This window comes from Stegodyphus dumicola, chromosome 6 (genome assembly GCF_044657685.1).
Source record: "Stegodyphus dumicola isolate Sdum_Otavi_A_Nest chromosome 6, ASM4465768v1".
NCBI classification, from domain to species: Eukaryota; Metazoa; Arthropoda; class Arachnida; order Araneae; family Eresidae; genus Stegodyphus; species Stegodyphus dumicola.
The window spans coordinates 134456961-134472369 of NC_140773.1; positions in this window are offsets into that span (position 1 = coordinate 134456961).

A 15409-nucleotide genomic window follows, 5' to 3' on the forward strand; every position below is an offset into this window, starting at 1 on the left:
AGAAGTTCACAGTTTTACAGACTCAACTTAAAACTGAGCGGCTTTAACAAATTATATAATTAGAAATAGCGTTAAGAACAAGAACATGACAGTCTCTTCGTTAGGATCTGCTGCAATACATACACTGACTACCAATAAGTATTTGGACACCTATGCAAATGACGATATCTGCGGTCCTAAGGTACGCCACGGACTCCGCCGGTATATATCGTGTAGGAAACAGCATCAGCTTTAGTCTCATGAGAGATACCTCGCAGTTCGAAGCTCTCTGATTTCGAGAAAGGTATAATTATCGGGTGTCACAAATGTGGCCGATCCCTAAGGGACATATCTAGCGATCTGAAGTACCCAAAATCGGCAGTTCCCTATGTGATTAAGAAGTGTAAGGTGAGCGGTGATTGTCGGAATGTGCCCCGAGTCGGAAGACCAACGAAACTGAGAGATAGAGGCATATCCGGAAGTGTTGTTTCAATGAATACCATCCTTAAGAAAGCACATCTGCTTGATTTTCATGGTTGTGCTGCTGCTCATAAGCCTTTGATCACAAAGTCCAACCACGCTGCTCGGTTAATGTGGTGCAAAACACATCGAAATTGGACTGTAGATCAGTGGAAACGGGTTCTTTGGAGTGACGAATCAAGGTTCACCCTTTACCGTTCGGATGCCAGGGTCTGGGTCTGGCGTCTACCTGGAGAACGTCTCATGCCAGAATGCATTGTGCCAACAGTCAAGTTCGGCGGAGGTGGAATTATGGTCTGGGGATGTTTCTCCTGGTATGGGCTGGGACCCTTCGTCTCCATTCATAGTAAGCTCAACTCCGATGCCTACTGCACTATTTTGGATGACAATGTGCTTCCTACGTTGGGGCAGTTTTACTACGTTAGGGCAGTTCAGGACGACAATGCCAGTTGTCATGTTTCGGCGTTAACCAAGGCTTGGTATGGTGCCAATGGAGTTCATCGAATGGACTGGCCTGCCCAGAGTCCAGACCTGAACCCTATCGAGAACCTCTGGGACGAGTTGCATCGCCGAATTCAGGGGTGCAATACCCATGCAAAATCGGTGAAGGAACATCTATGTCTTTTCCAAGCCGAGTGGAAGAAAATACCACTAGCTGTCATACAAAGACTTGTGGAAAGTGTGCTCCGGAGGGTCCACGCTGTAATTACCTCTCGTGGAGGCTCTACCAACTATTGATTTTTAATAAAGTTAGTTTTTCTTTTCTATCACAGGTGTCCAAATACTTATTGGTAGTCAGTGTATCTTGGATCTTCGCTTTCAACGGCTACTAAGAATGCTTGCCGATAAATTAACAAAAATGTTGAGACTTTGTCAAGCACTACAGGTAGCATGCTATTTTCTTTTCTTTCTCTGTAAAAAACGACGTTAACAAGGGGCAAAATAAATCGGAAATTCTTTGGCCAATGCATCCTTTCCTGAATTCCTTGACTCAGCACGAACATAATTTCGGCATTTTTATGTTTGACGAAATATATAACTGGACATAGAGTACTTCCTCTAAAATCCTATCCTTTGGTATTAAACTTTCAAGATTATGTGCTTTTGTTCATGCTTTTAGTACTATTACCTTGGAAAGGATTTATACTAAAAACTGCTCTTAACGAAGCAGAATAATGCACTGTGCAGAGGTTTTTAGCACATTATTCGACGATTTTCATTGTAGTTACAGAAATATTTTACCTTAATTTTCCAGTTTTGAATGTTTCATTTGATAATCCTTAATCTTCACTATCTTTCTATACCGTAATTTTCAAGACAATAAAAACTCTTTTAGTATCAAGGATTTATTTTATCTCATTCCTCCTCTTGAACAGGTTTCCAGAGTCAAAGGAGGGTTGTAGGTCGACGTATGAACATTTCGCTTTTTAAAATTCCACAAGCGCATAAATCCGGGGATGATACATCTGGAGATCTAGTAGGGATATGAGTAAAGTGTATGGCCTTGATACCTGTTTCTTGTTCCCTTTTTTCAGGAAATTAGCAGTAGATTTTGGCGTGCGACTGCTTTTTCTTGATGCAGTTCTACTGATTGATGGCATTGTAGTTAAAGAGGAGGTAATTTACATTTGAAATTTGGGTAGAAAATATATTCCTGATAATACGTGGAGTTGGTCTTAACATTTTTCTTCGCCCTCTATTTTTAATTTGCTGTTATATGAAAAACTAAAAATAATCATAAACCCCTTTTAAAAATTTTTTTACATTTTTTGAAATATTCTAACATTTTGGTTCCTCCTTTCATGATAATATATGGATCTCTTTTTATTGTGATCATTTAAATGTACCCAAAATTCATGTATTGTGACAGCATTTTTCCATTTTTGTCTGAATAATTGTTTCTCAAAGAGAATTCTGCAGCATGTTCTGCTTTCGGTGATATGTCGTGGAGAAAGATTCACATTAGGTTTTTCCGCCTTTTTAAGATTCAAATCTGCATTAATCATTTTATTTGCAGTTGATACTGAGCGCCGCCTGAGATAAACACTGACCTGACTTTGTTGTAAATGTCTTACGCCGCTTCGGTATTAGCAGGGCTTATGCCGCTCCCAATCAAAGCGCAGCAAGAAGCCTCAATTGCAAAGGTGACGCAACTCCAACAGCCATGCACATATGGGGATACATGCTATCTGCCAGAAGTCTACGAAACACGCAGGTCCAAACTAAGCACACATCCGTCGGAATATGGACTGGGCATAAGGACTTTCCACTCACCAGCGTTAACCCCGCGCTTAGACGGACCAGGGGCCGTGCTTTATACAGACGGGTCAAAAATTGATAACGCTGTAGGCAGTGCCTATATAGCCTATATAAATGGAAACATAGCAAAGGAATGGAAGGGCCGTCTGGGAGCACAGAACTCAGTGTTCCAAGCGGAAGTAGTTGCCCTCACAAAGGCAGTGAAATGGGCAATTGACACACGGCAGAGTCGAGCTACGATATTTACTGACAGCCTGTCGAGCATTTATGCTATCAATAACCCTCTCCAGCGCTCCGCACTAATCTCGCACCTGCAAGAAGTCCTCCGTCTACAAGAAAAGTGAATGAGAATCCAAATTTCCTGGGTGAAATCGCACGCCGGAATCCAGGGAAATGAAGCAGCAGACGCTCTTGCCAAGAAGGCTGCCCAAAATGAGGAAACGGAGCAGAATCAATTGCCCCTGCCCCGGTCATGCCTAAAGAGGCAAATAGAGGAGTCCGCCATTGGAAACTGGCAGAATGAATGGGACCAAATCCCGCAAGGCCGCAGAGCATATGAGTTCCTGCCCAAGGTAGAGGTGGACCGGCTCATCTCATCGCCCTACCTCACGCGATATATAACAGGCCACGGCCCCTTTCCGACGTACTTTGCAGAAAGGGGTCTAGCAACAACTGATATGTGTGTTTGTGGCAACGTGGGCTCACCAGACCATTATGTCACGGAGTGCCCCTTAACAGCAGAATGGCACATAAAATTCCCAACTACCAATGTTCTGCCTTTCAAACGCCTTCTCATAAAACATCGAGGCACGCGGCAAAAGCTTAAATGCATAATGGCCAGACTAGAAAAAATGGGCATAGACCTCTGCAGGCCGGAATAGGGCACCTGCAATAAACATAAAAGCATCTTACAACTGTGAAGACTCAAGATGGTTGCAAGGCCAGGGTAATACCCGAGTAGTCATAGAAAGCCGTCCGGGTGCCCTGTCCTGCTGTCACCTGTCACCTGTAAATGTCTTACAGTGTTAACAGTCATCTTGGCAGAAGGGAAAATTTCCTCCGTGTAAAAATATAAATATTACATGGGCATACAAGGCCTGTGTATAAGCATAGATATGTTGATTACAAACATTGTCTTGTACAAGTTACATATGATAGTTACATAAAATCATGACAGTTATGCATATATTTAAACATAATCTGAATTCATATTTACAATACTGATGCGTGCGTACGGGTTCGTTATGAAATGAATGCACAAGTCCGATGAAAAATGAACAAAAATTTGTTATTATCACAACAAAAGTGCTTAAATTTTCTCAAATTATCATGCAGTATTACAATATCTCACATTAGTTATATTTTAACTACTCAAATGTCCAATAGAACGTAATTCAAAACAGCTAAAGAATGCTAATCCGCGAATTCGCTACAATCAACAAGAGCAGTTTTCTAAACAACAACAAACTAAGCAACTACTACGAACAGAGATGTTTTCCTCCTTTTATAAGATTTTAAAAATCACGCGCTAGAATTTTCCAGTACTTTCTCGAAATCAAAAAGAGATATTTACTTATTTAATGCACACGATCTGGTATTTTCAATTTTCCGGCTTAGCTTTCTTTTAGTATTCGTCACGCGCTGCACTGCGCGAGAAATAAAACCATTTAATTATTAATTGAACTAACATTAGCATTTTAAATACCAAATTCGTAACACTGCCCCCTTCCCAAGGACTGCACGTCCCGGGCAGTACAATCCCTGGACAGGAAGCTAAACTTACAACTGTGGCATAAATGCATAATAAGCATTACATTACAATAATAAACAACATGAACAATAAATGCAATAAGTAAAACAAATCAAATGTTATCAAATAGAAATCAAATACTAAATGCAAATCAAATACTAAATACAAATCAAATCAAATACACATTTAAAAACAAAATGGACCATGGTCTTATACTATTTGCAATTATTTACATTATGTACTATGGCCATAGTAATGAGCTAACCTGTCGTAATGAACGACTTTAGGTTTAGAGTTCGAAGACACGAATCCGAACCACGACGTCATTCAGCCTGTTTAGGACTGTGTACGGGCCATTCCAAGGTGACTGTAATTTCGGACAAAGTCCTTTCCGTCGAGTCGGATTCCACAACCACACCTTGTCTCCTTCGTGGAATGGATGTTCAGTAGCTCTTGTGTTGTATCGGGTCTTCATCCTCTCCGTCGCCAAGTTGACTCGCTCTCGTGCAAAGTTGTGTATCACTTCAAACCGGGCCTGGATATCTTGAATATATTCCTCAGACGAAGAAGGAGCATCCGGAGGGCGGCCAAACAGTAGATCACAAGGCAGACGAAGATCACGACCGAAGAGAATCTGTGATGGAGAATAGCCGGTAGTCTCGTGGACAGCACTGCGGTACGCCAGTAAAAAGAGTGGTAATTTCTTGTCCCAGTCCTGTTGGTTTCTGGAAACCACTAATGAGAGGTTATTAAGGATGGTTCGATCGAACCTCTCTACCATGCCGTCCGATTGGGGATGCAATGGCGTCGTTTGAGTTTTGTCAATGCCGAGTAGTTTGCATAGTTCTTTGATTACTGCCGATGCAAAATTCCTTCCCTGATCGGAATGTAACTGAAGAGGCACTCCGAACCTGGAAATCCAGTGCTGTATCATTACCTCAGGTACTGTGACAGCCTCTTGATCAGGAACAGGGAACGCTTCAGGCCACTTGGTGGAGTAATCAATGACAACGAGTATGTATTTGTTGCCATCAGCAGTTCGTGGCAGAGGTCCCAAGATGTCAAAGGCGATACGTTCAAAAGGCGCCCCTACGTTGTAACGTTGCAGCTTGCCTCGGCTGCGTCTCTTCCGTCCTTTCCGACCTGCACAGGCATCGCAGGATCGGCACCACTTTTGCACGTCATCCTTTGCATTATTCCAGTAAAAGCGCTCACGAACTCTCTGTAAGGTCTTCATTATTCCAAAGTGACCTCCCGTAGGGCAGTTATGTAGTTCTTTAAGAACATCAGGATAGCGGGATCTTAGCTGCCATCGGAACGTCTTCCCATCATCCGATTCGAATTTCCGGTATAAGACGCCGTTTCGAATGTGAAGTGAATCCCAGAGTGCCGAATACTGTTTGGTTGTAGGACTACAGATAGAAATGTCCTACCAGGTAGGTTTTCTGGTTGATGACTCCATTAATTCAATTATGAGTTTAATGTCACGATCTTTCAGCTGATCTTTCCTGATTTCATCATCACTCCACGGTTCTCGATCAGCAGATGTTGATGTTGTAATTTGTCTTGCGACCGGAGTCAGCAGCTCGTATTTCGCTTCCACCCTGGAACAATATCGGCAGCTTTCTTGGCAAGGTCTTCTAGACAAGGCGTCGGCGTTTCCGTGTGATGATCCCTTACGATGACGGATAGTGATGTCATATTCTTGGAGTCTCTGTATCCACCTAGCTATTTGACCCTCAGGATTCTTGAAATTTAAAAGCCAGGTCATTGATACATGATCGGTGCGGAGCAGGAATTTTCTGCCGTATAGATAGTGATGGAACTGTTCTACAGCTTTAACTATGGCGAGCAACTCTTTCCTGGTGACACAATAATTCCTCTCCGGTTTAGACAGGCACTTGCTCCAGTACGCCACTACACGTTCTTGGGCGTCTATTTCTTGGGACAAAACAGCACCGACACTTTCTTTGCTCGCGTCGGTGTCGAGAATAAATGGTCGGTCGAGCTGAGGGTACGTCAGGATTGGAGCAGATGTTAAAGCCTCCTTTAAGTTGTTAAATGCATCCTCGCATTCTTTTGTCCACAAGAACTTTTGGTTGCTCTCTGTCAGCTTGTGAAGGGGTCTTGCGATGGAAGAAAAGTCCTTCACGAATCTTCTATAGTAGGTGCAAAGCCCTAGGAAGCTTCACAGCTGATGGACATTTTCGGGACGTTTTCAGGATTTAACCGCTGATACATTTTCAGGATCCGTGCGCACACCTTCTGCAGACATGACATGTCCCAGCTAAGTCACTTCCTTTCGGAACAATTTGCATTTAGCGGGACTCAACTTCAGATTGGCTTCTTTCAGTTTCTGAAGCACCTTCCTAAGATTTTCTAAATGTTCTTCAAAACTCTTTCCGACGATGATGATGTCGTCCAGGTATATCAGGCAGGCTTCGTAGGGAAGGCCTTTCAAAACAGTCTCCATAAGACGTTCGAATGTTGCCGGCGCATTGCACAGTCCAAACGGCATCACCTTGAATTGCCAAAGCCCTTGTCCCGTAGTAAATGCCGTCTTTTCTCGGTCTTCAGGCTGTATTTCTACCTGCCAATACCCACTCTTTAAATCAAGTGTTGAGAACCACTTGCTTCCAGAAAGAGTGTCTAGAATGTCGTCAATTCTAGGAAGAGGGTAACTGTCTTTCTTCGTAACCTCATTCAACCGGCGATAGTCGACGCAAAATCTTGTTGAGCCGTCTTTCTTTCTGACTAGGACGGTGGGAGATGCCTATGGACTTACTGAAGGCTCGATGACATCGCCTTCTTCCATATCTTTTAACAGTGTTCGCACCTCTTCCTGTTTAGCAAACGGTAGACGTCTTGGATGTTGCTTGATCGGGGGATGATCGCCGGTATCTATTCTATGTTGTGTCAAACTAGTTCGACCCACGTCAAAAGACGAGCGGGAGAAAACAACTTGAAGATCTTTAATGACGCGATCGGCAGCATTCCTCTCTTTATCGTTTAATTGCGCATTCTGCAATAACTCCGATGTAATGCTCTCTGAGGACACGGGTTCTTGGATGTTACTCTTTCTTTGAACGCTGGTTACTGGAGTACATGCTGCAACCACTTCACCTTTCTTAATAATTCTCCCCTTCTCAGTTACATTGGCGACTCTCACCGGGATAACCGTTCTGGATAGGTCGACGAGTGTTGAGGCTACTAGTACTCCTTTTGGGCTATTACAGTTATTTGGATATTCTATGCTGTAGCGGTATGCTGTAGCGGTTTGTATGTAAATTTCTGTTTTCGGCTATGGATCCAGGAAGTAAAATTTCTGTTCTTCCCGGTATTGTGATATTGTCTTGTGCTAGGATTTTATGAACAGATTTAACTTCTTCATCATTAACTCCAAATAACGCTATGTCCTCAGATGTAGAATGCAATTCGTTATTTTTAAAGTCCAAGGAAAAATTGTATTTCCTTAGAAAGTCTAATCCTAGTATGCAAGAATCAGTGATCTCTGCTACATATGCCGTGTGATGGTAAGCGGTACTTCCAAACGTGATGTTAACATTTACTTTTCCATCGATGTCGATCTTCTCACCGGACACAGTCTGTAGGGTAACGCAGGGCGGCGTCCAGATAAGTTTGCTTCCCAGTTGTTCAGCCAAATCTTTTCGGATGATGGTAACTTTGGCTCCTGTATCTATCGTCATATTGCAGGGAACTCTATTAATATGTCCTATTATGAAAAGTCCATTAATGCCGCCTCTCACTGCAGAAATCTGAAGCGCTTTAAACTGGGGCTTTCATTGTCTGGCAACATCCGCCCCGCGAGATGGCCACTAATTAGTTTTCCTGCTGTTTGTTAGGAGCGGTTTTAACATCCGTACCCTGGGGTGTTCTGCAGTTTCGTCGTATGTGTCCTTCAGCACCGCAGTTCCAGCACTTTACGGTCGGTTTCTTGTCACTAGTACTCCGTCTCAAGGCGTTCAGTTGTCTAGTTAAATCGTCTAGACGAGCAGTGACTTGATCCCCTGGCTCCTGGACCTGAGCAGCTCTGACTGGATGGCGGTCTCGACGGGTGGCTTGCTGGGCTGCCTCGAATTTCATGGCGTACACTAAAGCGCTTTTCAGATCTTTAACATCCGCCATTCGCAGTGCTTTCTGTATTTCAGGGTCCCGGATGCCATCGATGAAATATTGCAGGGACAGGATTTCCCACTTTTTTCTGTCGGACACTCCGAAAAGGCCTGATGTGACAGCCTTTCAACATCCGTGGCGAGCTCCTGAAGTGTTTCGGTGAGCTTCTGTTGACGGGATTTTAATTGGAGCCTGCTGTAGTCTTTTAAACTTTTCTCCCCGAAGCGCAGCTCCAAGGCGCCGGACAGAGCTTCGAAATCTAACCTTTTGTTTTCGGGAAGAGTCTGAAGGATATCCGCTGCGTCGGCTCTTAAAGAAGCGGCGAGATGACAGGCCTTAGCTTGGGAATCCCATCCATTCGCATCCGCAACGATAGAAAATTGTGTTTTATACACCTGCCAGGAGGTCTTCCCATCATATGTAGATAACTTCAGAGAGGGACGAGCAGGCATGGGTAGAAATTTAAAGCCATCACTATTGTTCCCTGCCGTCGCTACGAATTTCTTTAAAATATCCACTTCTTTGGCTACTGCAGAAACCCTATCATCAATTTGTTGTTCGATTTGATGTTGGACGGCACAAACTCTTCCTTCAATTCGTTCCTCCACAGCAGAAACTCTCCCTTCTTTTTGTTCTTTAACGGAGGAGACTCTTTCTTCAATTTCTCCAACCTTACTTTCGACAGAGTCTATTCTACCTTCTATAGCCTCGAATTTGTTTTCTATTACGCAGGTAATTTCTCTTTTCATTTCCTCTTGACCTGCTTTCATCTCGTCTTTAATAGATTTCATCTCGTCTTTAACGGATTCCTGTCCCGCTTCAATCTTTTCCTGATTAGATCTCATTTCCTCTTTCATTTCTTCTTGACCTGTTTTCATTTCCTCTTTAAATGCAGCAAAGGCTGATATCAGCTGTCTTAACTGCTCTTCCATCGCTCTTGTGATTGGCATTCAAATCCCACTCCTGACACCAAAAATTGTTGCGTGCGTACGGGTTCGTTATGAAATGAATGCACAAGTCCGATGAAAAAGGAACAAAAATTTATTATTATCACAACAAAAATGCTTAAATTTTCTCAAATTATCATGCAGTATTACAATATCTCACAGTAGTTATCTTTTAACTACTCAAATGTCCAATAGAACTTAATTCAAAACAGCTTAAGAACGCTAATCCGCGAATTCGCTATAATCGACAAGAGCAGTTTTCTAAACAACAACAAACTAAGCAACTACTACAAACTGAGATGTTTTCCTCCTTTTATAAGATTTTAAAATCACTCGCTAGAATTTTCCAGTACTTTCTCGAAATCAAAAAGAGATATTTATTTATTTAATGCACGCGCTCTTGTATTTTCAATTTTCCGGCTTAGCTTTCTTTTAATATTCGTCACGCGCTGCACTGCGCGAGAAATAAAACCATTTAATTTATAATTGAACTAACATTAGCTTTTTAAATACCAAATTCGTAACAATACTTTTACTGAGGTAATCAAAGTAAACTTGTAATTCACTTGCACATTGACTGGATTTTCAATATCATTTAATCTGCTTAACAATATTATTTTTATCAAGTGCATACAAACTGGATAGTAATATGCTTACGTTACACTAGTTTTGCTCTTACAGTCCTGTTACTATTCTACGGGGTGAGCTATTTTTCTAGTGTTGATTTTCAGTTGCTTTAGTATTTTGAATTGCTGTTAAAATTACACTCCGAAGATACAATTTTCAAGGGAGGGGAAGAATTTCTTAGTACCTTGCTGAGCATAGCCTGATTACCACCTCTATTTTAGTTTTCGTCTGCTTGTTGCCGCAGGTATTCTCCGCCCATTGCGGCCATTATTCACTGCTTGGCATCTTTAAATGCAGTTTATCGGTTTGTGGGCAGTAGAAGAGGAAGTGATCTGCATCATCTACCGCACTGCAGTTGACACTCAGCATTTGAATGATTATGAGTCCACAAAGTCCTTTGTTTGGTGAATATTATTTTAACATTAATTTCTTTCCTTTGTAACATTCAAAACATTCCGTTTCTTCTTCGGATATGTATTTTAAACAATTTTTTCCGTAAAGCCAAATTTTGATGTTTTCCGTTTTTTTTAGTGAAAATATTATCTATCATTGTTTTAGATACTGAAAGCCGTGGTTTAACAGCATTTTTTAATAACTAGATATGAATAATGTTTTTCAGAAAGAGCACAATCACATCCTTCCGTCCACTGCTTCTTTAAAATAGGCAAATTTGCATGAAAACAAAATTGTTAAATAGTAGACGAATAAGTTACAGTTTCAAAAATATAGTTGCAGCATGATTTAATTCGCAATAATAAATGAAGGCGTTATTTTTGTTGTTGCGAAGCTTAGTCTCTCTAGATTGGCAACAAATCCACTAGTCTTCTGTTTCAAATGTAAACAATCAATGACCGCCATAAAAAAAGGCTTAGCGTTAAACAACTTAAACAACTTTAAAATTGTTGATAATTCTAAAAATATTGCATATAGATTTACTAAAGGCATAAAAACCTTAACCGGAAGTTAAGAACAATATAATTCAATCATTTTTAAAGCAAAAACTGTACAATTTACAAACATATATAAGTAAAGAAAATGAGATCACTATGCCAAGTAACAGAATGGATATATATATAAATATATTTATGTAAGTTTGGTGCGGCTGATTGCAACCAAAATATGAGATGCACATCTGCATGTTATAGCAGTCCTATATACAAAATTTCAACGTTCTGAGACTACTGGTTTTTGAGTTATTCGAGATACGTACGTACGTACATACATTCGTACAGACGCCACGAAAATTTCTCTTCAGAATTCATTTTAGAGCAGTTTTATAATTTTTTTGGAGGAAAAGAGTCTTTTATTCTGTCCTTACGTACGCTATAACGTCTGTTATGTTACGCAAAAACATCGTTAAATTGCATTCGATAGCGGTCAAAATAGATATTTTCATTGAAATATGCTGGCCGAATCTTCTCGCGATTACAATGCCTCCTTTTTGCTTTGTACAAGGAAGTAAAAACACAATTTTATGCCAACTCTTAACACATCATCTGGAATTCCAAATATATCCGCTATGCTGCTTTTAAATTTGTTGCCATTTTGCTGTTAGCTGTTATAGTATATGGCGCAAATGGGTAACAATAAATAATAACTCTTATTTATTAAAAATATTACTAATTTTAAATTATGTTTAAGAGTTTCAAAGCTTAATTATTCTCATCTATTCGATTCAGGAACGAAATAAAGGTTCTGCTGAACAAGTTTATTTTCCCTGGCTGTTTTTTGAATGGTTTATTAAATCCTTAATACACATCTATTATCTGAGGGTTTCTATTATGTGGAATAAGTGTATTAAAACCTTTATGAACAAAATTGAATTAAGATACAATTTATCAAAGTTTAATTATTTTTAAAGAACAGCCTTTAAAATGTTATTTATTACTAATATATTATATCAGACATTTTTATTTAACAAATTATTGCATTTGAGCTCTCCTTGCAACTTTGCTAATGCGATAAATTAAATAAGTTTTGATGGGAATTAAAAGCAGTCGAACAACACTTCCGACCGACATTTTCATTTCCACTTAATAATCTAAATAGCAATGCCCACAAACTTCCACGTCAGTTTTCCAATGTTCATTTTGCATTCTCTCATCCTAGCTTCCAACTGATTGCCTCAGGCACTCATAAGGGAACTATTATTCTCAACATTACTGCTTTAGCAACGATACCATGTTAAATATTATTCAAATTGATACTCACTCTCTAGAGATTACCACAATAACTTATTTCCCACAGCACTTCTGGCTTGAGCAGATAATCTCTTATTTTAGTATTTGTCTTCCTTTCTTGAGGTACTTGTTTTAATCAAGTAAATTAGCAACTGGCTAATTGACATGCAGCTGCGTTAATTTTAAAATAGTGGAGAGACTAAATTATCTTCCTCCTAGTAAAAGAATATTTTGGGGATTTTCTTATGCTTGATTTAATAAGTATAACTTTCCAAATTAATCCACAACTTTTGCATATCATTATCAAAGATTTTGTTGAAACTACGTTAATTCATATTCTCTTATTCTTTAATATTTATCCTTAAAAGTAAAGAATTTTCGATTAGAACTAATCGTAAATTTTGCATTGTTTCAGGAATAAAAACATCAACAAAATAAAGACAAAATCTTTTAACACATAAATGAAAGCCATTTTTTTCTTTATATAAATATTAATAGCTGGTACTGCAAGAGTATATCAGATAATGTTTAGATACTGCGTAAAGATAAATATTTTCTCTACAGAAAGATATACATAAGTAACAAATAAAAAATTTTAATATGGTAATTAATTTTAGAAGTGTATTTTTATCTTTTCCTGAGTACCTTCTTTTTTATTAAAACTCTTTAAAATGCACGTACATATAATCCACATAATTTCTGCAAATAACTCACATAGTTATTTCAACAAAATGTTGCTAAAACGAAATCATGCATGGGTTGTAAAATCCGGATTTCACTTGAGATTAGAACTCAGTACCTCCTTCAGACTTATATTCAGTCAACGTGTTAAAACTACTGAGCACTGATAAAGAGAACCCTGGCAAATCAGCTGGTTGCATGAGAAATTCTCGTTATTTTCTCCATGTGTAACATGAATACGAGATAATTTCTCTTAGATGGTCTCCCATGACGGTATCTTATTTCAAACAACTACCGGCCGCCCGACCGACTGAGATCGCATGCTCTGTTTCTGCTCTCCCCCTAAAGTACACAAAAGCCTAAGGTAGAATTTTCCTAATTGAAATGCATGTGTTATCTCCTTAGACGTGGCCTCGGCCTTCAACCAACTCTGGTGGCCAGCCCTCAGGAATCAACTCAAACATCTTCAATGTCCTAAGAAGTTTCGAATCATAGGCAGTTATCTTAACAATCGTAATGTCACTTATCAGCGAGACGGGGTCAGTGTCACTCACGGGGTCAGTGTTACTATAGAGGCACTCCCCAAGGGTCCAATATTGGCCCAATATTCTGGAATCTCATTGCGAATACTGCATTAGATCTAGATTTCGAAGGAAATGCATAAATCCCGCCCTACGCCGACGATTTTATCCTAATCATTCAAGGAGGTAATCGCCCTGAAATAGAAAACAACGCGAAAAAGGCATTAGATCTTATCACTGACTGGAGCCTCAAACTCAAATTCAGCATCGATAAGACAAAAATGATCACCTTCCCAAATGGTAATAAACTTGTAAATAGCCCACCCCGTATTAAATGGCAGGGCTGTGCACTAAAAAATGAAGTTACTTTAAAATACCTAAGATTCTTACTTGATAGAAAACTCACCTGGGTACCGCACTTAACGATGATACGACATAAAACCTGCAATCTTATTAATAGCTCAAATCTCATTGTCACAGATAAATGGAATCTAAAAGGGAAACTTTTGAAAGAACTATATCTACGGAGCATTGAAAGGATGATCCTTTTCAGCTACGGTTAGGGTTCGTCAGAAGCTACTCCAAATTCAACGCATAACCCTTCCCAAGATCACTAAGTGTTTCACTACCACATCCACAGCAGCTCTTCAAATCCTTGCAGGGGTTCTCCCCTTAGATCTCAAAGCAGGAATTGAGTGTGATACTTATAGGTTAGTTCATTTTAAGGACACCTTCCAGCTCGATGACTCCTCCTTCATAGACCAGAGCTTCTTAGAACCACATTCCCACTATACTCCCGTCCACCCATCTCTCACGAAAGATATAAAATGGCTTAAACATCTACCAAAACGACAGGACTTAGAAATCTTTTCTGATGACTCTAAAGTTTCAGATCAAGTAGGTGCAGCCTATGTCGCTTTCTACAACAATACAGAAATTCACTCAGCACGGTTCAGACTTAGTGACCACGCCTCGGTTTTCCAGGCTGAGTCCTTCGCTTTAAAGAAGGCAGCTCTCTGGGCAGGCAACACCATTTTTCCATCCATCAGCTTCTACACGAACAGCATAAGCGTCCTACAGGCACTGAACAAGAACGGCACACAAGCCTTCCACATCTCTTCATTGAAAGAAGTGCTTATTACCCTGTCTTCTTCCAGGCAAGCGTCTCTGTACTGGGTACGTAGTCATCAAGGTACCCAAGGTAACGAAAGGGCCAACACTTTAGCTAAAGAAGCCACAAGTCACCCCTTCATCGACTCAGAGATACCATTTTCCATAGTCGCTTCCAAGCACAAGATCTTCTGCGCCTTCATGTCCATCTGGCAAGCTCGCTGGGACGACTCAGAACACTGGTCGACACACCTACTCCATCTTTCCCGTGGTTTCCACCAAAAGGCTGAAAACAGATTTCTATCTACAACAAGCTTTCACAAATAATGGAAGATTTCCCGCGTACCTCAGCAGGTTCTGCCATCAAAACGTAAAATGCGCCTGCGGTGCTTCAGCTTCTTCAGCAGACGTTTCACATTACATCCACGACTGTCCACTCACTTCTCCCATCAGAGCCTTCCTTCCTCAGCTTTAGGGATCACATAGCTTCAAATATCTTCTTCAGGATTACTACGGACAGCGGGGCGTCAGAACTATCATAGAGTATGTCTATTCTAAGAGAAACATAATCATAGCAGATAACCAGGTCTAAGCACCTGACGGCATGTAAAGGCAGCAAACCTCAACTCATGTATATATGTAAATATCTGTAAGCTAACTAACCCTTTTTGCTAATTTGATACTAACATTCCCAAAAAATTGTAAGTTGAGCACCCAACAAAAGTAATAACTATTGTTAAA